Raw genomic sequence first — 17,392 nt, 5'->3', positions numbered from 1 at the left:
GCATATAACTTTTGAATTGGTGTTTTTGTTTTCTTCAGATAAATATCCGTAAGTCAAATTGTTGGATCATATGGTATAGGCATACCTCGGAGATATTGCTGGTTCAATTCCAGACCCCCACAATAAAACAAATATTGCAATAGCAAGTCACACACAAATTTTTGTTTTCCTGGTACATATAAAAGTTATGTTTATGCTCTACTTTAGTCTATTAAGTGTGCAATAGCATTATCTCTAAAAAAAGTACATAATTAAAAGCACTTCATTGCTAAAAAAAAAAAGGCTAACGTGTTGGGAAAATGGCCCCAATAAACTTGCTTGAAGCAGGGTTGCCACAAACCTTCAATTCGTAAAAAAATTCTATAAAGTACAGGTATGCCTGTAGTTCTATTTTTAATTTTGGAGGAGCCTCCATACTATTTCCCTAGTGGTTGCACCACTTTATATTCACACCAACAGTGCATAAGTGCTCCCTTTTCTCTGCATCCTTGCCAACACTTGTTATTTCTAATCTTTTTGATAATAACCATTCTAACAGGTGTGAGGTGATATGTCATTGTGGTTTTGATTTGCATTTGCCTGATGATTAGTGATGTATGACATCTTTTCATGTACTTTTTGACCATCTGTATGTCTTCTTTGGAAGAAATGTTATTCATGTCATTTGCCCATTTTTAAAATTAGATCATTTGGTCTTTTTTGTTATTGAGTTGTATGAGTTCTTTATATATTTTGTATTTTAAACCCTTGTCAGATATATGGTTTGTGAGTATTTTCTCCTATTCAGTAGGTGGTCTTTTCATTTTGTTGATGATTTCCTTGGCTGTGCAGGCACTTTTTCATTTGATGTAGTCCCATTTGTTAATTTTTGCTTTTAAGGGAATAAGGGAAACTTAAGATTCTTGATCCAGCATCTGATGATGGAAAGATCAGATGTATGAAGAAGAAAGAACAATGGATTTTGAGAGGAGAGGGGCTGCCTGCATTGGTTCTCACGTTCTCCCTGGAAACCTATTCACTGATGTCTTGGGCTGTAGAATCTATCAGTGACTTCATAGCACCTCATCTCGCTTTCATCTTAGGGTAGGACTCAACAAACTAGACGCCAGTTAGTAAATATTTTCAACTTTTTGGACCATGTCGTCTCTATTGTGACTACTCAACTCTGCTGCTGTAGTATGAAAGCAGTCAGGGACAAGAAGTAAATCAATGGGAATGGCTGTGTTTCAACATAATTTTATTTAAGGATACTGAAATTTAAATTTCCTATGATTTTCATGCATTATGAAATATTATTATTCTTTTGATTTTTTTGCCCATTATTTAAAACGTAAAAAAAAAACCCATTTTTTGCTTATAGACTGTACAAAACCAGGTGGTGGGTGGATTTGTCCCCTGGCCGTAGTTCTCTGACCCTTGTTGTAGTGTTTTAAGTCATCCCTGATCTTCAGGATCCTCAGGAGATTCAATTCCCTTTCCCTGTAACAACAGCATTATGGTTATCTGGGATTTGGGGAAATACTCTGAGGACAGTCTGTTCCTGGAATCAGCTTCAGCTGCTTAATAGTCACATCATCAAGGAAGAAAAGATGGCTTGTCAGGTTTGTGGTTATTCTCTGTGTTTGCTCCAGAAATAACTTGCTTGATTTTTCTCCTTCAGAGTAGGAGATACTAAACATGAATAAGAAATGATTCAATAAGACACACTGTTCTGTCAAAATGGGAATGTGGAATGAAACAGGGTTTTGTTGTTGTTGTTGAAACCTTACATTTGTTAATGAATAACTTGTATTTATGAACAGGTGTAAATAAGACTTGACCAGATTCCTGCACATGTCCAGGGGAATTCTCAGTAATGAAGGAAGGGACTGGCTGTCTGGCTGAAACAGCATTAAAAATACTGACATTTATCCTCTCTTGATGAGTCGAGCCAGAGAATAGTCTGCTAAATGAGGAAATTAAAAAAGAAAGAGAGGAAATAGCAGTAAGATAATAAAGGCATGTGATAATACACATCCAACTGTGAGTAAGATTGTTAGAGTTCAGAAATTTACATTGAAAAAAAAACACTCTAGAAATCTATCCCCAAGATTATAATCAGTTTATGTAAATTTTAAAAATTCAAATGGGAAAGATTACAAATGCATTTTAGGTGATGTAAGGACACCCCATTCCAATGCAAGTTTCCAGCTTTGGAAAAGAAGAATTTATAGCAAATTTGGGAAATGGTTTTCTTGCTTATGTTAGAAACTGTGTCCAGTTTTTCCTTGAAAGAGTGCTTCTAAACAAAGGAATTGATTCCACAGAGTTTTGCAACAAAGGAAAAGCTTAAGATGAACATATCAGTATGGGAGCAAGAGGTTGCTTCACAGACGTTTTCTTTAGAAAGAAATAAGAGTGTTTGAGTAAAAAGACTCTCATTACTTGCTGCCAAATACTGCGAGTGTCCAAATCAAGAATTAAGTGAGTTTTGGAAAGGTGGTTAATTGAAAGGACCAGTAGATGGCATAAATAAGTCAGGATAGACTCAGAGGTTCAAAGAAAGAAAAAAGGGCAATGTGGCAGCTCCTTACTTTTACGTCGAACCCTTCTGTCTAAGCTTATACTATTTGTCTCTCTGATCCTATCACTCTGAGCTACTACTGCAACTTTAGTCTGCACTCAAGAAAGGTCCTATGAGCACATCCTGAAGGACTTAGGACCAAAAACTCAATGAAATGATATCAGAAGAAAGTTGTATTTACCATTATTATTTCCTACTTCCGTCCCCATGCTCATTTCCCTCCTTCTCTCTCTCTGTCCCTCCCTCTGTATCTCAGGTACAACTATCTGAGCCACTTATAGTCTGTTCATGATCATCATTAGTTGCAAACCTCTGTCTTGTTTTTTAATTTTTTCCCTCTTTTCCTGGACTTACAAATCGATCTTGCCCATAGGCACTCATGCAAATGTATTTGATATCTAATCTTGACACTGTATATTTGTGAAATATGCAGTGTTTTGTGCATGTACATATTTTTAATCTTCATAAATAGTGTTATAGTGTGGATATTTTGTCTTATTTTTCACTCAACACTAGTTTTATGAGAAATATTCAAGTTACTGTTATTCTAACTGCTATTATTATTCCATAGTATACACGTACTGCATTTTAATTTGCTATTCCTTTAGTGATGAACAAAGCTAGGCCTCATTTATTTGGGGATAATCATCTACATTTTTCTTTCCTTTTCTTAGGGCATGGTCAGACTTTAGGAAAAAATAAATTTTGTAAAATCGCTTATAACAATGTAATAAACATTGACTAAGTCTGAGAAAACAGGTATATGTGTTGGGAAAAGCATGCTTAGTCCTCCATTACAGAGCTGTTTTGTTCCTTTAAGGCTGCTAGAAGGGATTTCTGATTCTCAGTGTTACTAATCTTTACATTTTACAATGCATTAGTATAAAAATCAAGAAACTATTTATGTTCATTGTGCTGTTAGGTTGTTTTTCTCTCCATTCTAACAATGTGTTTTGAAGAGAGAGAAAAGATGCAAACATTATAAAATTAAAATAACTGGTTGGTGTTTTATAACCAAAGTCACGGCTATTTCTAATCTGACGGCTCTCCACACATATAATAATGTTTATGGAAAATGAACATTAAACACCAGTGAAATATCTGTGCCAGATAGATAGGCAACAAGGTGGAGTAGAAACACCATATTCTTTGGTATAGACCAGGAATGGTGAACTTTTTCTACATAGGCTGCTACGGACTGACATGTGCCTCTTCAAAATTCATGTTGAACCCCTAGTTCTCCACATGACTGCATTGGAAATAGGGCATTTCAAGAGGTGATTAAAGTTAAATGCCATTATAAGGGTGGTGCCCTGATTCTGTAGAACTGGTGCCCTTATAAGAAGAGGAAGAGGCAGCGGAGCTCTCTCCACCATGTGAGGATACAGTAGGAAGGCAGCCATCTGCAAGTGAAGAAGAGAGCTCTCACCAGAGCCTGACCATGCTTGCAGCCTAGAAGCCCTGTAGTGTGTTCCTATTTCATTGCTCTGCACATGAACTTACCCCCATAATAGAAAAATGGGTTGAAAGAAGCCCATGAATGGACTTTCCTGCATGTTTTACAGTGTTGTTTCCCCCAGGAGATTGTGTCATAGCCAGCACGCTGGTGCCCACAGTCAAAGGATAGGGAATTATTCTAGTAGCGAGAGCTGCCACATTAAATTTCCCTTCTTTTAAGCATGTCTCCTTATTTCTCTCTCCTTTCCCACCTCTGCACCTGTCACTAGGAAAAAATAGTCTCTTTAAGCTTCATAATTAAAAAATGCTTTACTGATTAAAATATTGGTTTATGTAATAACAATATTAATAACTAATTACATCTAGTCGGATGAGTTGTATATTACATTTCAGCCAAGTAGGACTCAAAACAGCTGAGATATTAAATCTTGATAAGTGATAATGGAAAAGACTGCTCAGCTTTCATAGTGATGCTACCAGCCGCACTATAATTATAATTTCCTCTTCATTAAGGACCATAATTTGCCATTGATTTTTATGTAAAATCCCATTGACTTCAATGGGAATTCTTTATGTTTCGTAAGGAATATATGGCCTTTGATAGTTCCTTGAATGTTTCTAAAACTTTTATTCTTTACAGTATGATTGGGCACTGTATTATACAAATATTCATTTTATTCTTTGTATTTTATTTTCTGTTAAAAGTACACATAAAATTACTACAATTCTTATTAGAATGTTTATTATTTATGGAAAAAGTTGGTATAGAATCATATTCCCAAGAGAACTGTAACACAGATTGAGTCTGTTTGAAAATAGATTTAAGTTCGAGAGAACAATCTTAATGGAATCTCCAGAATTCCTTTTCCCACATTTCATGCCCCATTTGCCCCATTTTGTTGTTGTTGTTGTGTGTGTGTGTGTGTATGTGTGTGTGTGTGATGATAATGTCTGAAATCTGTGAACTGTCTGGGATACGTTCACATGGGATATGAGACATGCTAGAAAGGAGGCGAGTTCCATTTTCCTCCCAGCTATCCACTCACGATTGCAGCCGCACATCCTTCTATACGCTCCACTTTCTTGCTCCCTTTATAAATATAGATACTTACACCTAGATGCTTTCTATTTCATGGTTACCACCACAGTGATTGTCAGGCAAGCGTGGTGCCAAAAATATCATAATGACCATCATGCTTTTGGTCTACTTTACTTGCCATGAAAGCAGTGGAGAATGGCATCTTATTATATCTCTTGCCAGTATTCCTTGTTCTCCTGCCCCTCCTCTTTCCCTTTCCTTAACCCTCCTCCTCCTCCTTCTCCTCCCTCCCATCCTTTTTCTCTCTTTCCCTTGCTAAGGAATTGATGCTTACTATTGAGAAGATGAGACATTCCGGTCTTGTTAATTAAAGCAAAGGCATGAATAATCTTTATTGTGGGAGGGAACACTCCATCCATAGCACTTACTGAGCATTGGGGATTATGGTTAGCTGTGGATCACCTTTAGGAATGGAGGGGTGAAGTGGAACATGGTTCTCTTTTGCTTATGATTCTCTAAAGCAAAGCATGCACAAGCAGTCCAAGGTAAATGTGATTTCAGCAGCATGCATAAATCTCTGTGTGCATAGGCAGTTCAGCTCTGCCACTCTCTCTAGGTTAACGTGGACAAGTTACCCAAGCACTCTGGGTAAAGTTACTATTACAAGCTGAGGGTTAAGAATCAAGTGACACTAGGTCCTGTATCATCAGTTATTGCTGCTTAACAAACCAATACAACATTTAGGTGCCAGATAATAATGTGTTCCTGTCCCCATGCCCATTGGTGACCTGGAGGTAAACAGATCTAGGGTGAGTGCCACTAGGAGGCTCTGTTTCAAGGGGTAGATCCAGATGGAATTGGCTCCTCTTTGAGAGCTGAATTCAGGTCAGATCTGCTCTATGTGTGTTTATTTTGGCTCTAGGCTGAGGTGCCTGTAGTTCATCTGCAGAACCTCTTTTTGTGGTGATTATCATGGCAGAAGAGAGTAAAACCAATTTCCCAAGCGCCTGCCAAGACTCATTTTGTGTGACATCTACTAGCATCCTGTTGGTCAAAGCAAGTATGTGACTTATCCTGAAGTCATGGTGTAGTAGGGAAGTATATTTCATCCATTGAGGCAGGGCAGGGAAGAAGAGTAACTACAGAAGGTGCCAAAAAAATTGTGTGTACACATTTTGAGAAAGGAAAAAGCTGTATTAAAATTAAGATGAGGGTAACCACTTTGAGCACTTCTTGCAATTGCAGAAATTAAACGTGACTTATATTCATCTTTTGTTATCGGTATATGTTGAATATTACAATTTTAATAGTTTCTTCCTTTCTTAAAATGTGTATACATATTTTTGTCACCCTCTGTGAACAATAAGATTGAAAGCAGAATTAATTATTTTTCTAGATATTTGTTTCCATTTTATGTGTTGGTACCTCCAGAAAGGAGTTCTTCAATAAAATATATGTTGGGGGGTGGTTAAGATTGTGGAGATAGAGTACTGGGGATAAATGAAAAACAAAGCTTTCAAAGTATTAATTAAATAAACACCATGGTAAACTTCCCTACATTGATTTTATTTTTTTTTCTTTATTTTAAATTTCACCATTGATTTGATAATATTTATGGACTAGGTAAAACATTAGAAGCAGTGATTTGGGGTCCAGAGATGAATGCATGCAGGAATTTTGGAATAGAATCTCTAAGTGAAACATTGCTATCTCATTTTATGTAATGTTGTCTTATCAGAAATATAGCAGCATAGTAGATATTAATTTTCACAGAATATATAATCACTTGGGAAAATATAACTTCCTTTTCCTATAACTAATCTTAATTTCTATTTCAAGCCAACATTCCCATCTGAAGGCAGGAGAGGTGTTTATTTTCCCCCCTTTCACTTTCAGGTAAATTCTGTCAATTTCAGGGATTTTTGGGGGGCGGGGGAAATGGGGGTCATTTCAAGTTTAAACTAAAAGGAAATCAAAATTTGCCCCCTCCTCTTTCTTCTCTTTGATTATAATTCTCAGCCCTGGCACAACGACCCACTGCTGTGGTGTCAGTGAGAAGAGGAGCCTATCCTGTGCTGGCATCCAGTGAGGTATTCAGACAATCTTCAGATGGTGTCATCTCTGTATGACCCTTGAGTCTGAGACTCAAGCATGTAATATTGATCCGTAGACAGTTTCTCTCAGATCAACCCTGAGGATCCTTAGATTGATGCCACTCATTTACCAAACTCATGCCATACAGGAGGAATGAAAAGCAAACAAACATTTTTGGCAGTTCTCAGCATCCTGTTGGGGCATGCTGGAGCTCTGTAATGATGCCTGATGACCATTCCAGAAAAAGAGTTCCCAAATAGCTTTGAAGGATGGACTAGGTGCTGTTGTCAGTGCATAGCTTCCCAAGGGGAGTACTTCAAAGGTGACTGTAGTGATATTCAGCAATGAGGTATGTAGCACTTTTTCTAGGATGAGTGCGCGAACTTAATTGTCAGACCTTCGTATATAGCAGTGGCTTATTTATTGAAGCTTTCCCAGACATACAGACAGATGTGTCCATTCATAGATATTTAGCCTCTCAGAAAACTTCAAGGATTCAACATAAAAGGCACAGCTATTTAAGTTCACAAGAATACCATCCTGTCTTCTCTACTTTCTTCTTGGCCACAATACTAGTTTATAAAGTGGGGTGTCCCACCTGAGCCTAAACTTAGATGTGAAGTTACTGGTCAGTGGACATGTTGGCCCACACCTCCTCAGCTCTGTTCGGCATGAGTCTGTATGGGGTAGAGCAGGCAGTTCTGAGAAAGAAATTTCATAAAACCCAGAGATAGAAGTATCAGAGACAGAAAAATGGAATAGGATGAAGCAGTAAGAGGAAAAGATTTAATAACAAAGTTGTGCATCTATTACCTGACTCTGCCCCTTTGACCTGTTCTGAGCCTTAGAGAAAGAGAGCACAATGAAAAAACTGAAATAGCTTTTCTCAGGAGGAATTTCATGAGACTTTGCCTTGGATCCCAGGTGGTAAAATATTCAGAATGGAGAGAGCATTCTGCCTGTAGCAACCTAACTTTATCTTCGCCTACACGTAAAAGTTCCAATTGTGAGTAAACTACTAAGCTTTTACTTAATCATTTTCATGGAAATCCATCCTGGGCTCAGCCTCCTGCATACAAAGAAAGGCTACAAAGAAAAACAGAGAAAAATTTCACATAACACTGTAAATTATTAGGACACAAACTCATCAAGAGTTTCAGAAAAGGGAAAGCAAGTCATTCTCTTGCTGCCGACCGGTGTTTAATAGCTTAGTTCAAATCCTGTCCCCACCATGTATTAAGCCATGTGACCATAGGTAAGTAACAAAACTTTCTCTGGATCAATTTATTCATCTCTATAATGGGGACAGTAAGAACAATTATTTCATAGTTTTGTTAGGATTAAGTGAGTAAATCCAGGAACAAAACCATATGCGGGTTTGGGAAAAACATCACCACCGTTGTTATGGTTATAAGGAGGTGAAACTTTCTTTCTTTCTTCCTTCCTTCCTTCCTTCCTTTGAAATTGAAATTACCATCTCCCATCATTTTTCTGATCAAATAAGATTGTTTTAATTATATTAGTACACCCCTGGTATTTCTCAATTTTATTTCTATATTTTAAGAATAACACTTTTGTTTTGGAATAATGTAGGTTTACAGACAAATTTTAAAGATAATAAAAAAAATTTCCCAGATACCCTTTACCCAGTTTCTCCTAAAATTAACATCTTATCTAATCATGGCTTGTTTGTCAAAACCAAGAAATTAACAGTGGTATATTACTATTATCTAAACTAAAGACTCTATTTAGATTCCACTAGTTTTTCCCTAAGTATTATTTTTCTATTATAGGATCCAATGCAAAATACCCCATTGCATTTAGTTATTTCTATCTTTAAAAGAAAAAATAACTTCATAAAATACAAATCTTCAGAAAAAATAAACCAAACTCTATCAATTTGTTTATAACACAATGATTTTGATAAATTAGGCAATGAAGTGACAAGAAATTAGAAAGTTTTGATTCTTAAATCCCATTAATATAACTGTATTCTATGAGGTATAATGTCCCAACCCCCTTTTAAATTTCTAAAATGCTGGAGAAAATCTAGTGTAAGCCGAGAAAATACAATTGTTTATTCAGTCAGGATCTTTTAAGGTCACTTTCAAGAAAGACATGATATACATTATAACTGCTATTTATTATGTGCAATCATTTATGTGTTTGGACTTTAGTTTAATTGAGATAAATGCTACTCTTAGTTTTTTATTTATATGACCACATGAATAATAAAAATAATATATAAATTATCTTAGATCATAATTTGATATTAAGTTAATTTTTGATACTTTAATACTGGGTGACTTTGGTAAAGTTATTATTATTATTTTTTGCTTATATTTGTCACATTAAAAATAAAGAGACTGATTTAGATGGTTTAGAAGGTCCAATTAATTCCAGATCATTTACCTATGTTATGTATATTATTATTTTTTAATAGCAACTCCATGAGACAGGTAAGACATGTGGCCCAGTGGGGTTAAATGATTCATCAAGTGAGTAAGAGGCAGACTCTGAGGTACAATGTTTTAAAACTGTAAGACCAGTGTGCTTTCCATCCCCTAAAGCTCTCCTCTGTGACATACTCTAGGAATGGGAAACACACACACACACACACACACACACACACACACACACACACACAGAGCTTGTTAGAAACGGAGAAACACATTTATTTAAAAAATCAAAACGAGCTCTGAATTACTCACTCTGTAGCATCATTTTGCTTCATTTCCCCTAAGATCAGAACTATTATAATTGTTTTATTTTAGATAATATTATTTCCATGATTTACTTTATTTTGAAAAAATAATCTTGCATTTAACTTTACTTTTGGCAGTTTATTACCTAAAGACACCACATGACTAATCTTTTTTTGGAAGGGGAAGTCGAAGACTAGAGAAGATTAAATGCCTTCAATCTATCACCCAAGAGACCAGTGCTTCACCACTGATGAGATGGCAAGTCTCCGAATTTACTCCTGTGTACATTCTCAATCCACCGCTAAGGCCACTCTGCTGATCCTGCTTCTGGTCTGCTTTCAGCACTCTCTTTGCAAAGTATTACACGGTTAACTGCTTCTTTTCCTTTCCCTGAATGTCATCTATGCAATAGTGGAGTGCTCCTATTACTGGAAAGACCAGAATCTAGCTGTGTTTTCGAATGCCCAGGGTCTTGGCTCTCACTTTTCACAAAAGCAAATGAAGGTCTAAATTCTGAGGCTTGTGCGGGATGCACTTGGGTTTCATTATTGCCGGTGTACTGATACATCCATGCGATCTGTCTTTCTTATAAAGATGTGCTGTTCATCACAGAGCAGTGGCTCTGATGAGCCTTCCAAACAACAGGATTGCATTTTTAAATAAGGTTTGGAAAATAAGACCTACGATTTCTTGCTTGTCAGAGAGAAAAAGGAGTGTGAAAGATATACAAAGTTCTGCCTCATATAAACTGATAGTTGCCTTTTCAAATGACATGTTTGCTAGTAAAATATACAAAGATGACTTAGCATCTGGAGAGAGCTCCAAGGTCAGTTTGTGTGAAACAAGTAATCATAAAAAAATCTGAACTTGAGGTGGGGTAAAGTGGGCATAGGAGGAATTAAAAGCTGTTGTGCATTGTTTTGGCTTTCTAAAGACTGCCGTATTCCCATTATAATCAACCATAATTTTGACTGCAAGATGCTACTAACAGGCAGTTTATAGAGTCTGCCAAATATATACTAGAATGAACCACAGCCAACTTAAACTGATATTTAATTGTTTATCAATAGAATAGGACTTTAAAAATACAGGGGCACGATGACACACAGCAATTATGGGATCGTTTGTCCAGATGAAAAATAGTAAATCAGAAGGGATCACATTGCCAGCGCCCAATTTAATTCTCATTCTGAAGACAGAGTCTTGGTTTTAGCTTAAGAAATGCTCTGGGCAAATTCTGTCGGAGAAATGTGATTTGGATGCCTAACATTGCAAACAGTGGATATGAGTTGTTCAATCTGACAAATGGAGAATATTAGAAGAAACAAAAACAGCGTCAAATTTCTTTAGAGATCAGGAACTAGCCTTATGTCCGTTTACTGATAATCAATATATAGTCTTTGTAGCACAGAAAGTCCCTGAAAGCTTTAGGATAACTCTAATCAGTCTCAGTTACTGATACATATTATACTTTAAAATTAGTTCTTGGGTTAGGAGTAAAAAGCTGCATTTTCTTCTTTTTCTTCTATGCTTTGGAACACGAAAGACAAAAAATGCATGCAGTAGTTTTAGTAGGTAAATATGAAATACTTTATACAATGAAATATTAAAGGTAGCCATTTCTTGTTTCTTCTCATCTGAGTATGATTTAAAAAGAGACAATGCGATTATATTTTGTATAGGAAGGAATAGAATTTCTGTATAATCTTATGCTCAGCTTGATTGCTATACTGATAAGAAGAGAGGATGTATGAATGTATATTTTATGAGTAAGGCATTTATTAAGCACAGAGTGTACATAATGCATTAGGTTTTATATGAATTGCATTGGATTTATCTTTCTTTTAGAGCATATTTAAAAAATATTTTAAGGCATCTATTAGAACCCCTTTATAGAGGAGGTGTTACTCCATGGTAATAGTGGTTTAGCATGTTAGAGCAACTTGTAAGATGCTATTCAAGGGAAGAAAGATCACTCAGGTATGCACCATTGTAGGGATAGAGCCAGGGGACAGTTTCCAGGCTCTCGCCCTCACGTGGAAAGGTGCTGGCTAAGGTAGTAAATGGCCATCAACTGTGATAGGATGGCCATCAGCTGTGGCTAGCTGGCCGTCAGCTGTAACCAGTGAGCCAATGGCCACTAATATAACTGCCGTGGCTACACTAGCAAAAAGATGGTGGCTGAGCTAGCAAGAGCGGATTGCAGCTAGCAAGTGAGGTTGGTTGACAGAGAGAAGTGGACGGCAGGTAGCAGATAGTGTGGCTCCTGCTTCCTGTATCTCCAACCCAGCTGCCAAGGGAAATATAATGGTATGACTCTACTGTCTATGGCTCCGGTGTTGTTCCTTTTTGGCCTCATCATATCCTGCGTTCTTATGCGGGGAGCGGGAGCTGAGACACTGCATGACACCCTGCATGACAACCATTAACAATCAACATGTCTGTTCTCCCCATTTCCCTCTTTTTGCTTGAACAAGTCTTTTTTTTCCTCCTGTAATCTTCCAGTCAGTCCAGTTCACTGACACATCTGTAAGGAAAGAATGATTATAAATTAACAGTAGGAGAAATAAATACATCTAAAAATAGTTCGTGGAAGTAGAGTCAAATGTCTCAGTTTGTGAAAAGTAGCATAAAGCTTGAGAGTGTCATGTTCTATGACAAAGTGAAGCAAACTCCTGATTGGTCTTTGTTGAAAACAACTGCAGGCAAATGGAGTTGGCTTCCACAGCCAGCTTCAGAAGGAGACCATTGCAGTAATTATGCACCAGCTACCTATTTTCCCTTAATCACTGCCTGCGTATTATCTAATATATTACCTCTGAATTTGTTTTAAGTTCATTCATAAGGATCAACCCTTTGGAGATTTTTTAGAGTTTTATAAACCTCTAATTAAAATTTCCCATCTATTCTCAAATCTGGCATAGCATATGTGTCTGTCAGTTTAGCATTAACCTGACCACACTTTATCATAATATGATTCATTCTCCCAATACAAATTCTCAGCTGTTTGGAGGCTTATCAGTATAGATGAGTATTAGAGCTTCTATTTGGTTTAAGTTTGCATAAGAATGTGTAAAGCTGCCCTAGTTTTTCCCTTGCTTTGTTATTCATGAGAAGTATATTGCATATGAATAAAGTTTAAAACAATCCAAATTACACTATAGATTTGAGGTGGGACTCTGAGCATGATATATTTGCTGAATCAAGTAATAGTAAGGCCTTAGAATTACACTTTTCTGACATATCTGACCCAAAGTTTTCAACACACCAGAAAATGTTATATTAATATTATCTCATTATGGTGTCTGTTATATAGAATTTAATAAAAAGAAAGAGATATGGAGAAAACACTAGATCTGATTGCAAGATTCTGAGTTATCTCCTTCACCTGCTCTTCTTCCCTGCTGTTCTTTAGTGTAATTCTGACTGAGGCTGGCATTGTGTTTTCCTGTGCACAGGGAGATTTGGCAGCAGAGTATGTGTCACCACCGAGAAAGGAAAGATGTCAACTATTTCCATCACTGTTTCTACCGCAATGATATTTTTTCTATATCCTTCTAATAATGCCCACTGTGATAGGACATCAGATTGTTTATAGGTCTGCCTGTTGTCAGCACGTTTCCAATGCTTAAATCCCACGGGGGCCCACACTGCCTGTTTTGCTTACACTATACAGCCACTGGCTGGCAGAGTGACTGGCACATGTTAGGGACTTAATACATATTTATGGAAATGTATAAATGAATGAATGAATTATGCAGCTGTTCTTTGCCATATTTGTTCCACTCTGGATAATTGCACAGAGTGGACATCTCTGTTCCTGTTACTATATATAACTATGTAACAAACCCAAAGCTTAGTGATTTAAAACAACATTTACTTTGCTTACATAACAAGAATCAGCAGTCTGTGCAGGGCTCTCTAAGGACTACTCATTTCCTTTCCACTCAGCAGGCAGTCCAATGGTTGAGGGCTGAAACCATCTAAAGACTTCTGACTCATGTATTTGAACGCTGGGCAGGGAAGACTCAAATTGCTGAGGGCTAGAACAGCTGGGGCTCCTTGGGTATTTCTCTCTCTCTCTCTCAGTGTAGTCTCCGCTGAATCAAAGCTTCATTATAGCTAGAATTTTATAGACTGGTTCAGAGTTTCAATATATGCCTCAAGAAAGAAATAGATGCTGAATTGTCTTTTATAGTTTGACCTGGGAAATCACATAGCATCATTCCTACCATACTCTATTGGTGGAGGCTGTTACAAAGGTCCTCCCAGGTAAAGGGGAAGACACATAGACCCCACCTCTTGATGGAGAAGTATGAACATCATTTTGTAAGAAGGGCACGTGGAATGGGCTACATATCAGTATAGTCACTTTTAAAAAAATACTGTCTGTCTCAATTCTGAACCTGTGTTATTATTTTAATTTGCTAGTATAAGAAGAGTCTTGACCAGAATCCACAAATCCCTCTTTTCTAGAAATAAAAAAAATCAATAACAGCTTAAGCGAATTATAATATTATTTTCACAAGACAATTTAGGACCAGTATAGGCCAATGTGAATTTCTTATTTTATATTTCTAGAAAGATGCAAAATTATTTACATATTTTACAAGCCCCCAAATTTTTAATTTTTGATTTTTGGTAAATTCCAGTTTTTACAAGAGTAGAGAAAGTGGAACAAAAGCATTCACAATCTACTTTCTTATTTTCTGAAGAATATGAAGTACAATATTATCTGAAGAACATGAAGAGTTGATGGCAAACATCTGAAGCATATCCTTAGTTGAATTCTAGTCTAAGCCTTGAAAACATGTCATAGCTCTGTGATAATATGCATTATTAATATACCCTTGGGCTTTACACAGGTCAAATCCTGCTCTACAGATCATAGTGTCTCTGGTCAGGAAAACTTCTTCACCACAATTACAGAGTTTACAATAGCACCTGTTATACCATATTGCAAATAAACATCTGTTAAATTTGTGTGCTATTCACACAATTTAATACATTGTTTATTATAACAGTCCACTGACACTGATTGCAGTCCAATCAGAAAATAATTTTTAAAGGCTGCCTATATATTTTCTGTTAGTTTTTACAAGCTTAGAAGATTCATTTTAATCAATTTTAATCTTCACATTTGAAATACAAAGTGAAAAAAGTTCTCTGAATTGAATTTTAAGTAAGAAATTTTAACGAAAAGACAAGAGTACTCAAATGATAGCAGAGTGTTAGGCTTAAGTCCCCATCAAACCACAACCTTTGCAACCCAGGCAACTCACTTAATCTCTGTGGACTTGGTTTTCAGACTCAGTAAGTGAATAAATGGCTGGATGAAAAAATGAAAGAATTGTTAATGAGCAGCCCAGAAAGACAGCTCACAGGTTCTAATCCATGAGAGATTCTTAAACATAGCTAAGGTGCTAAAACCTTAGTTGAAATAAAATAAAATGAAGAAAATTGAGTTTATCAGTATTTCTCAGAAAGAAATTGAATGTAGATGAAAGAAATATAGTACTTTGATAAGACCCTTGGGTGAGGTATGAAACCCAACAAAAGCTGAGAACAGAATTGTCTTCTAAGGTAGTAGGCTTTGGTTTTGTGTAGTGAAGGTTGTGAGGAGGGTTCAAAGGGTTCAATTTGGGGGCATAATAGAAGAGAAGGTAGGCTCTGTCTCAAGGGAATTTCATTCTCTACTTTTCCCCAATGCTGATGCTCTTTAACCCTTCCTTCTTTTCTTCCTCCCTCCCTCCTTTCTCCCTCCCTCTCTTCCCTCCTTCCCTCTCTTTCCCTTTCAGCTAACATTTATTGGCTACTTATTTTGTACCAGGTATTATTTTAAGAACTTTCCTTAGAATAAGGCATTTGTAAATAAATGTTGGACACTTCCTTAATGAATATTTATTAGCCTGCATAAGCCCTGTGCTGGAGCAGTCACATCTGTCATCTCATTTAATCAGATTCTCACTTTTGTCCTGTTCCAGGTCTTGGTTTTTATAATACTAAGATTGTGTGCCAATGAACAAAAACCTCTCCTAAGAGCTCAGTTTGTCTAGTTTTACAGCTTTTCCTGAGACTCATCTCTTAGACCCTTACCCTTGACAGGTTAAATTCTCAGAAACCGAAATACCCAAATAAATAAATAAATAAATAAATACATGTAAATTAAAAAAAGATAAATAGAGGAACAATAACAGATGCCATCACCATTATCACTACAAGAAGAAGGTTAGTTTCTTTGCAGGCTGAGGTATTATGTAAGGTGAAACATAATAAATACCAGGGCATTATGGCCACAACCATAACAGAAGATACAGCGAGTGAAATGTCAAGATCAAAGACAAAACTAGAATGGAGAATTAGCTATTGAGTGGTGCTGAGAGGCAAGAAAGGAATAGTAGAGATTAGGAAGCTGATACAATTGAAATGGATGATTACTGAAGTCTACTAATATTTGTTAAGGAAAATGTAATAAGAATTTTAAAACTACACAGACTATGGACAAATTACTGTGTGACATATCATGCAAGTATGGAGCTTAAAATAAAAATGATTGTTATTCATGTTTTTTAAGAAAAATCATGTCTCCTATTGAAAGAGGAGCCTTGTTTTATTTTTCCTTATATCCTCACCACCTAATGTGTTCTTGGCATGCAGTAGGAAGCCAAGAAATATTTGTGAAAGAATTAATTATGAAGTTGATTTGCACAAACATTAAGGAACATAAGTATAAAATTAAAAATCAGGAAGAGGTAAAATTTAAATAACTATTCATTAGAATATCACTTGATATCTCAGTAGTTCGAATTGTATAAGTAAAATACAGAGATTTTTCTGATTACTTTTGCGTATTCATACTCATTTATTTATTCCATACCTCTCTATGTTAGTGTTTGTCATTATCTCTGCACGAAACAGTGATTCTCAACTGTCGGTTCACACCTGAATAACTGTAACTGAATTTCAGAGGGTTGATTCAGACGTCCTTATGTTTAAAAAAGGGTCATAGGTCCTTCTCATAGTCTCCCCTATGTTAAGAACCGCTGGGCTGCAGTATCTTTTCCCACCTCGTACACATGGCTGATCCCTACTTGCTTTTTTGAGATATAGCAAATTGTTAATAGTCAATATAATAAATAATTTAAATTTTCCTTTTTTTGATGTTTATGAACAAAAAGAGATGAACAGTGCCAGTCAGAATCAATATATTTGAGAAGCTTAAAGTGTATTAAAATTTGAAATGGATGTTACCTGGTATTATATTTCAGGACAATAGGGAAAGATATTGCTCTTTTATTGCACAGTAACTCCAACATATTGATATGAAGCTGATGGTTCCTAAGGAAAAGAATCTCTTAGAGTTTTACAGCATTAAATATGACATTCTACAGAGTTAATATGTGAAAACACACTTGGAAATAAGCTATTACATTTTAAGAGTGAACTTTTATTTTCAAGAGAAAATTATTTATAAATAAAAAAAAAAATCTGTAATATTCTAAGAGAATCTACCTTACACATTTTAGTAATGTA

This window comes from Rhinolophus hipposideros (genome assembly GCF_964194185.1).
Source record: "Rhinolophus hipposideros genome assembly, chromosome: 8".
Classification (NCBI taxonomy): domain Eukaryota; kingdom Metazoa; phylum Chordata; class Mammalia; order Chiroptera; family Rhinolophidae; genus Rhinolophus; species Rhinolophus hipposideros.
Note: the sequence above shows the minus strand (reverse complement) of the source record.